Source organism: Calonectris borealis, chromosome 1, assembly GCF_964195595.1.
Source record: "Calonectris borealis chromosome 1, bCalBor7.hap1.2, whole genome shotgun sequence".
NCBI classification, from domain to species: domain Eukaryota; kingdom Metazoa; phylum Chordata; class Aves; order Procellariiformes; family Procellariidae; genus Calonectris; species Calonectris borealis.
The window spans coordinates 21,204,116-21,214,206 of NC_134312.1; the positions used below are offsets into that span (position 1 = coordinate 21,204,116).

Sequence of the window (10,091 nt, forward strand, 5' to 3'; positions counted from 1 at the left end):
GGCCGGCCGAGCGCGGCCGCAGCCAGGCCACCGAGCCTCACCGCGGCGCCCTCGGCGAAGACATTTGAACGCCCCAGCGCAGGGCGAACGAAACGGCGGAGGAGGGGGAACGGCGGGGGCGGGACGCGGCTTGTTACAAAACCGAGGCTCGAAACTACAAGCGAGTGGTATTTATTATTTCTCTGGGGGAAGTCAGAGCTCCAGATTCGTACGTAGTGAATTCGCTTGAAAGTCTGCTCTTGCGTGGTCTCCGGGTCAGGCTGCTGCTTTTAAATTAACTGGTAATAGCCTCACATTTTGACAAAGCAAAAGCAAGTTATTTCTGGCTCTCCCTGCAAAGGACACCCTTTGTTATGTATTATTTTTAGACAGCCATTACAGCCATGTTTGAGATCTGGAGGATTTTACTGCAATACATTTCTGCGAGGCAGCTGCACCCACATGCTTAAAAAACAACTTTTAGCTAGCCCAGCCCAAGACAAACACTTGCCTTTGCCGATCATACAGAACACATCCTGCATGCAGTAAAAAGCAAACCGTCAAGAGTAGGTATGATCCTCTTTGCCCATCTGTAACAACCATCCACCGAGTAAAGCTTTCTTCAAAACAACTTACCAATTAATTTTTACGTTTTTTCTAGGGCTACTGTGTTTGCTTGCCTCAAACAGCAGTTAGTCCTACAATAAATTTATGACTAGGAAATCAGAAATAGATACACCCGTCATTACTTACGTGGAGAAAGTGAATTAAGGTCCAGAGAGCATAAGTAACTTTGCTAAGAAAATCCTGTAGAATAGACAAAGTACTTTCCAACTCCTTTTCCCCCCCACATCGGGGACCATCCAGCACACTGATCTCTTAACAAAATACAAGCTAATAAAACAGCTAACATTTGTGCAGTGCACTCAATGTAGAAATAGATCTTTAGGATCAGATAGGCCCAGTAACTTCAATTTCCAATAAAAAAAGAAAAAAAGATTGTATGAATTATAGAGACCATCTGGTCATTTGTGTACTTGCCTGTAAGGAATTATTCTCCGTTTGTACCGCTTAAGTGATCCTACCATCAGTCTCAGAAGTCTTACAACATGCTGATTTAAGTTAATGTTGTTGCACTGGAATTCAGCTTGTGATAGAAGGATATTAAAGAGCGAGCAGCATACTAAATCATATACATTAGTGCGCAAAGTATAACAATGACTAGAAATGATAAATATTGTCAAGAAGCTAATAATAAGTATAATAAAATCTCATTTATGATAGAAAACATGTTGTTTTATCTTTTAAGTGATAATCCACATGTGTATCTGCTCTGCAGCTGTACAAGTGCTTTATAACTGGAGACAAGTTTTCCACAGAGAACTTGATGGTGTCCATACTCTCATGTGTCTGATGCACAAGTAAGTCTGGCACTTTTCCAGTTTCTTTTTTCTGCCAGGTGGACTACAGCATTCTGTAGCTGGACATCCCTTCAATAATGCAGTGTTCCTTACTGGTATTTGTATCATTTAACCATCTTTCTGTAGTTTAAACTCAAGCTTTATTCTCTCTAGTAAGCTCTACTTGCACGACTTTTTCTTGAGATTCATCTTCCAGCTCTGCCTGCCCTGCGCATAAGGCACATTTGGTAAAAACACTCCATCCACAAAGTGTAAGGTCTTAAACTTCACGCTGATAAAAACAGTAAGTGGCACTTCCAAAATGATTTCATTAAAAAAGACAGCAGCAGCAGCATTGATTCCCACAACCTATTGACCAAGGACTCATAGCACAGCCTGAATCAATCATGACAGTGTGCTATGGTGCCAGGACCTGATCTCCTAACAGATTTGAAATGAAAAGCTTCCGATCCGCTTTAGCCTAATGCAGAAAGGCCTCCCTGCTCCTCAGATTCTCTACAGCATTTCAAAGAACTGCTGAGCTTCATTTCCTGGTGCCCGTACTGAAGATGGTGTCTCCACCTGAAATTACTAACATGCAGGCAGGGTCCATCGGTATTCTAGATCCTGTCAATTATCCTCAGTAAGAAGGTATGAGGAGTTTTCACTATGGACTGTCCAGGCTCTGGCACAGAACGCATGACATTCCTTGATACAGTACTTCAGAGCAACAGCACAAAGATCAGGGCAGGCTCAACACATAGTTCAGTATTAGGAGCCTTACACTTTTGAATCGTCTCTCATTGACCTTTTGAAAGGCTATCAGATCAGAATCCTCAACCCCTCCATGTTAAATATTAGTATATTAGCCCATATTATTTCAAAATGCAACAGTATGTAGTGTTGCCTGGGGCATTTAACCAGTCCTCAGCACATGCTTCTATAATCTCAAAGATCTGTTTACTTTGCCTTTTCCATCTCACAAGTGAGACTTGGTACCTCAAAATAGTATTCTTTCTATTTTTGGACAAGGAGGACAAAATTCTACTGGCATACCGTACAATTTCAAACAAAAATTAACCGGCCCTCTGAACCATAGTTTGACGGCAGCAGGACCCTCACCACCTTTTTTGACACTAGCTCAACACGTGCATGGGGCTTCAGTCCCAGTCCACCAGAATCTTCACACCCCTACTTGGCGGCATCAAGTTTTTATTCAAGTTGCCGCTGCTGACTCACCCTGCATGGAAGACTTCCACAGAAGGAGTATCTTCTGCCTGCAAGCTTTCACCTGCACTAGTTATCAAGTTCTCAAGAGAAACATTTTAAAAAGGAAGGATTATGTAAACAAACAGAAATGCTATTTATCTGCTTTGGCATCCTCCTCTCTTTCCTTGTAGAATCAAACTTCATGAGACACATTTCTACATTGCTAAAGTGTATCACCTACACAGTATCATCTTTGTTTTACAGATTAATAAAGACCAACTCAGACTTGCTGCAGCACTTAAGTATTGGCAGCGGTGCTGATCGTCCCTGGATAGAACTCTGTATCCCTCTCCTGGTCTAAGCAGCTGGCTGGCGAAGGGACAAGCAAGAGGCAGAGCCCCACACCACATGTTCTTTAGAACCTGCAAGAATGTTTCCATTTCAAGATAGGTTTTGGACTGCCATAACATGCTTGGGTGGGTTCTCTTCCTATCACTATGACAAATCTTCCTAACCTTGCTAAGTCATGTGATGCCTCCGTATGATGCCTCAAGCCAATCTACCCCTATAAAGTTTTCAAGTCTAGCTTCCCCACTATACGGTTTACACCTTCAGACTTATTATGCATGATGAATATTTCCCTCCCCCCATAAGATACAACATTATTATGGTCCTCACATCCTGCAAAGGGATGCTTTTTTGATTTCGCTTACCTCATCCGTCGTGGTATATGGCACTGGCAAAGTACTCGCAGGCATGACTCTGCAAGGCTGGTTGTTCTCAAAAGAAAGGTTGTTTCCAAACCTCACAGAAGTCAGAACAGCATGCATTGTGGATGCTGCAACCCTATCAAAAGACATGTTACAGCAGTGCGCTGACAAACAAAAACGCAACTGTTTACCTTCACTCTGTGAGGCAGTGTAGTGTCTCTCCACCTCTTCTGGCTGATCTTTGTGAACTACTACATTTAAAGACAATTCCACATATCGCTGATCCATCTCCTGATTATCACTGATACTTTGGCAGAAAGGCTGTCTTCTTTTTCACATTAGACCGAGTGGGATATATGGTCCAAAGTCCTACATGACAATTCCAGAATGGGGATCAACCTTTTGGCTTCAAATATGAAAGAAAAGTGTTGGCCCTTTTTACCCCTACATGTTTATTGAATATCTTCCTTGTTCTCTGATTAGGAAGAATTGTCTGCATTTTCCTTGTCATTCCTCTGATCCTGAAGCTTTAGCCATATTATGACAAAAGGGTAAGTAAAGATGAAATAATACTGGTGTTCATCCACGTTCACCAAGTGCTAAGGAATCAAAGTTTTTTGCTTCTTATGGCCTCACTGTTACTTCCTGCACGTACCATCTTTCTCACCCTCAGAATCAAAGTGGTTCTCTATTTATAAAATTGGTAAGAACAGAACAGTTCATGTCGATCCAAACAAACGGTTTTCACCAAAATATGAGTTCTAAAAAAGACTGGAGGCTGTGTCAATGCCTTTTATGGTACTAATAAAGACAGAGCTCTTTTATCATCAGTGCTCCACTAGAACTCAATCTACATCAGTGTGCTTGCTAAGAAATACCTCTGTGAGATGCATCTGCTAAGTAGTCCTATGGAATGTCATCTATAGATAATACTTAAAGACCATTTGATAGAGTCAAATGCTGTACAGCTGCTATGCAAAGGCCCTTACCCCATTTCCATTTAAGCATTTGTGGGAACTACTGCTTGGAGTCACCTACTGCAAGAAGAGGTATGTAGACTGTCACTTGCAGACAGAAAGATATGCTAAGCAGTTTGTTGAGATATACAATTGACAGGGAAACCTGCTTCCTGCCTTACTTACACTTCCACTATCTAGCTTGAATCCTTTAACATCATGTACCTTTGGGATTTTGCAGTTATAAAGCGCTCTCTACCATGTATGCTCATAACTGTTCCATGATGGAAGGTGGGGCTTGAGCTCACCCCTACGGACACTGCAAAGATTTAAAAAAAAAAAAAAAAAATCATCTTTTTAGTAGTAGTAGGATATACATGACACCACATGTAAACTACACTTCAAACAAAAAAAAAAAAGTTCCCCAAATTACAAAATGCTGCACCACAAGCACAAAGCTGCCCATCTACTCATCTGTAGTAGGTCATCTTCTAAATAGCAGAACCACTACCTACTGGAGACTATTTTATCGAGCACAAACCTTTGGAGCAGAGTTATTTGCACTCTTACGTACAGCGATATTGTTCTTTACAAAAGAGCAGACAGAGCCATAAACAAGGGAATAGTTTTCCTCTCCTCTCCCATCATTGCCTCTTTGGCATTAATTATTCAATTCCTAGTGTTTACAGTTTGGCACCTTTATTCTGTTCTGCATAGTAACTCCACTTGCAAAGATCTTTATGGGAAGCTATTCCTGCCAAATGGTAAGTGCCATCAAAAAAACCCTTCATAAACAAGTCACCGATTTTCTGTTTAGCTCCCAGAGCTGCCTCCCTGCATGATCAGATGAAAATGATTGCCAGCGCAAGGGAGGCAGCAGGAAAGTAAATCCAGAGTTTGGGAGTGCCCCTTCAGCATCTCTAGTTATTAGCCATCAAAAGAAGCTGCATGTTTAGAATTGGAGTGTCTGTCAATTCACATAGCATAACTAACTGAGCCAAGTTACGGGCAAAGACAAAATGTCAGTGGTAATGGGTAGGAATCAAAAAGCAAAACAACAATTGCTATGTGAAAAGTTCTAAAAATATCATACTTGCATAGCAAAGAATTGCAAAACACTGTGGCTAAAAAGTTTATATTGGATTTTGACTTCTTTTTTTGCAAGACATGCTGAGGAAACCTCAGTAGCAGATAAAGACAGAATTTATAGAAAGTTAATGCAGCAAAAAAAGCACCTATTTGAAAGGAAGACTTTTATCAAAGGCAGCCACAGCAAAAGGAAAACAAAGTGCTCTCCACACAAATATCTGATACACAATATATTTCTCAAATCAAACATAATTTTCAGTACTTTTATTTCTAATTTCTCCCTGTGGGTGTTCTCCTCATCACGTCTGGATTTCAGAAGAAACTTCATTTAGCACAAACTCAGGTAACTGCTTAAGTCAGCATAACCCATGTAAACAACATGACTGCAAATACATTGTTACTTTCTCTCATAATCCTTTCCTGCTCCCTGATCCTTTCCTCTGCACTGGGAACAGCCTTCATCCAAGCAAAGAAAAGTTACTCACTGCCTTCATAAAGGTTAATAATATATAAAGTTTATTTTATTTATTAAATCCCTTAGAGTGACTTCTCTATTCTCAATTCCTTGCTGTCAGTATCAAAACTTGCAAGTGTAGTATGTGATGAAGTATAAACTCTGAGTGAAATTGTTTTCCTAGTTAGGTCACTCACAAACATGTATCTCCAAGAAACGATCTCCAGTGTTTACAGTTAGTTAATACTTCAGCCTTAGTATAATTAAGTTAAAATTCAATCAGCAATGAGACACAAATCCAGTCTTAATTACTTTACTACCTCTTCCTCATTCATTCTAGAGGACAAACCTGGTCTGCAGATAGATTAAGACGGTATGCAATGGAGGAAGCTTTGCTCTTAGAATCCCTAGTCATTTACTGCAGAAGAAATCCTAAAATAGATGGGCTCATTCAGAATTAAAACCTTGTCTCCTCATTTACATGGGGAAGGACTACAAAGCAAGGTGACATCAAAATCTAGGGAGGAAAAATAAAGTGAAAGAATAAGTCAGAAGCAAGACTCAATATATGACATCCACAAAAAAACCCATACGAACAAGAGAATCAGACATGGCTCAGCTTCCTCTGTTCAGAGAAACCCAACTCATATATATCATTTAACAAATAGTAATGAGCCCTACACAGGTTTTCTTTGCTGTCTCAGACATGTCTACCACCTCGGCCAGTGCCTGATGCTGGCTAATAAAGAGATTTTCCAAACTCACACATATAAAAATCAGTTCTGATATATAATATGGCTTCATAATGCAGTCAGAATCTCAATAGACTCAAATAGGAGTTCCTAGAATAGGAACTTCAAATTGAGCACTCCTGAACGACATATTCCATCCTCACTCCACATAAAGGGTAAGTATGAATAAATCCTGTGAACGTCCTATCATATGCTCAACTCCAAGTCAAAAACCACTGACATACACCTCTGATGTGCTATAAATCCAGGATGATAAAGAGATTAGACAGTTGTGTTTGTAACAAATGAAGTAATTAATAAAAAAGCACAAAGTTATCACAATTTTGGCAGTGAATGCTGCTTAAAGTTGCTCACAACTACTGTGTAATTGCTCATTCTTTATTTTCTGAGCACCCAACTTGACACCCTGGATCTGATAAGTAGAGCCAAGTGCCGGCTAAAGTTAATGGGGTATGTGTGCTAAATACCTAAATACTCTCTTATGTTAAGTGTTCTTAGAAATTGTACCCTTGTGATACTAAATTGGACACCCAAATTTAGTACTTCTGACGTCTATTTTAAGGTTTTGATCATTAAATTGTCACTGTCTAGGTAGGGTCCTGGAAGAGGCTAGAGTCTATACAAGGAGGAAAAGAGATCATTTTATTGAACATATTACCTCAGTGCATACAAAAGGCAGCAATTCTTTGTGCTTGACTTAAGAACTATTATTTCTTGAGATAGTCTTCGTGATTTCATATGGAAAACGCGTCACTGATGCAGAAGTTCTTAGAGGTGAAGCCAAAGGTTTGAGTAATTCAGTAAGAAAAATAATCTTATCAGAGCAGGTTTGGATATAAATACATTAACTGCCCACTTCTGCTAAAACAAGGTAACAGCAGCAAAATTAACCATACTCCCAACAATGGTATTATCAATATGCCATTATAATACTTAATGTTTCCAAAGGTATACAAATTCAGAAAGACAGAACTACATCAATTTATCATTGCAGTATCAATGTTATCTTTACTATCAAGAAAGAAATGGATGGAAGGAAGAAAAAAATCAGATTAAGATGAACAGCTCAGTGACTGGAGAGACTCTGGGACCACAGAACAAAAGCTCTTGTCTGCAGCAACTGAACATCTACAATCATCTAATAACACGTAACATAATATTGACAGACAAATAGGTATATTTAAGGCATATTTTAAATTCTGTCACAGTAGGAAGCGATACAAGGATTTAATCTAGTTTCCATCTGGTTTTAGGCTCTTGTTATAGCCTCCCTGGGAGCCTTCTGAATTCAATGTGCACCCCAGTATTGAGAATGCCGGAGAGCTGGTTACTTACGGTTACTGCAGTGACATTTCCTTCTTCTCTGAACCTGTAACACCTCTTCTCCAGAGAACCCAAATGGTTTCTTTGGGAGCATGCTCTTTTAGCTTTCTGATATTCTACAAAACATAATAGGGAATGAGGTACTTGCAGTTTGCTCCAGGGACTGGAGTGAGAAATGACTTTTTTATATTCATTTAATATCAGATCACTTTTAATTCATGTCAGGTTCAGTTAAACATGCAAATAAAGATGTTTATTCACAATATCTGAAACAGATAAAAGTTTATAAAGGTATAAATGGGGGAAAATGAAAAAAAAAAATTATTCTTCTGAAGTTAAATATGAAAAGTTTTGGTTTCTTCCTGTCAAGATGTCTTGCACAGACTTTCCTAATATTCATTTTGCCAAATGACTATGTTCTTTCACATACTTACACCTCAGACTGCATGCTTTATGGAGAATCTCTATATTTAGACTACCATTACACCGATGCTGCTACATTCACCACAAGCTGGCAGTCTGGAGCCTTCTCTAGGAACTGCAGTTACTTTTTCTTTCCTTTGCAGTCATGTCACCAGATCACCATCATCTCGTTTTATTCTTCGTATTACTTGGTTGTTTGTGAGAAGACTTTCTGACCCCAGCTTTGCTCAGATTTTTAAGATCTATTTTCTTAAGTTTCTGGTGTATATTTGTAAAACAGAAAGAAGTTTCAGCTATTTCACTCAATCTGTGATATGCATATATAAATCATATACTGAACCACTGATTGGTTCTCAAGCCACTTAAAGATAATTTAAAGAAATAACCAACTTTCATCAATCTCAACTTTCACTAACCCTTAAGGAAATCTTCAGATTAGGATGTATGAAAAAATGAAAAGGTACAGAGAGATGCAAACAGAAAGAGCAACATGCAGTGGGAAAGCACAAAGTGAATTTCCAGTCTTTTTTAACTTCCTGTACAATTTCTGACTATAGATTGGGAAACTCTTCAGAGTTGTAGCTGTTTCCAAAAAAAAAAAAAAAAAAAAGCCAGTTAAAAGAGCCAGGTATTCTAATATTATCATGCTTTCTGTGGTGTGGTGAGTCTAACTATGTAATTCCAAGTAAAATTCAATATACCTGTTACAATTTTATAGTTCTCTAAGAGATGCTTTATGAGATGTTATATTTCTATTTATTATTATTATTGCATGTTAAATAATCACCATAATTACCTGTGAACAGACTGGTGATAGAGGCTTCTTAGCTAAGCTCTCACACCTCTATTACTGAGTCTAGCTGGCACATCTGGCAAAGACTAAACTTCATTTTTAAGTAGTTGTATTCATATAAATGCACTTTTGTAAGTGGAAACTGGGCAAGTCAAAGTAACTTCACCTCAAATCATTTTGGCCTCAGTTACTCGGCCTCAATCATCTATAGTAGCAGTTCAACTGTATCAGTAAAACACACTGTAAGTTACAAAGTTATAATATGGAACTAAGAAGGACTGCCAACACACAGTGTAATAGCTATTTTGTTGTGATTTTGAGTAGCATATTAATGGAAAAAAAAACTTGACATGAGATTTCCAAAGAACACATTAACCGTAACAGATCATTTACTTTGTTGACTGGCACCATCCAGTTAGAAGACTACACCAATACTATAGAAGTACAAACATACAAATAGTATAGAAGAATGTTCAGGAGCTCCACTATTTCAAATTAAAGTGATCAACTGATTTCTTCACATACTGCCATATAACCATCAACACATTTTTTGACTAAATCTGTTCAATTAAAAAAAAAGAGAAAAAAAATCAGTCCATTAACTGATGAAAACAACTCAGATCAAAAAAGTACTTGCTTAAGCGCTATTTTTCTCTCTAAACACTGTCTTAATGTAAAACTTTGCATTACTTTCAAACTAGTGCCGTTAATGTTTTTCTCCTGCTTCCACTCCCAAAGGTAAGATCCCTTATGTTATACTGTTACATAAGTTGTTATGACCAGCGACACTGCAGTCTAAGAAGCAGAAATCTATGACTGCCACTGGGAATTTGACAACAAATGTCAAAGTCTCACCAGATCGTATCTTTATCCAGCCCTCTGTAGAAATGACATACATTAAAAAAACCCAACAAACCACCCTGCTTCACGCCCATCCCACCCAAAAAGCCCGGATCCCTCAGTCCACTTGATAACCTTGACTAATCTTTCTCAATCACAGAAG

The 10,091-nt window shown here is 38.7% G+C and overlaps 1 long non-coding RNA gene across 1 annotated transcript; it reads left to right on the forward strand.

Moving 5' to 3' along the window:
* Positions 1-74: 74 nt before the first annotated feature.
* On the forward strand, positions 75-3,226 carry LOC142080633 (uncharacterized). The gene is made up of 3 exons (XR_012673069.1): positions 75-167; positions 1,319-1,400; positions 2,853-3,226. It is a non-coding gene; the product is annotated as an uncharacterized LOC142080633 (long non-coding RNA).
* Positions 3,227-10,091: the final 6,865 nt, after the last annotated feature.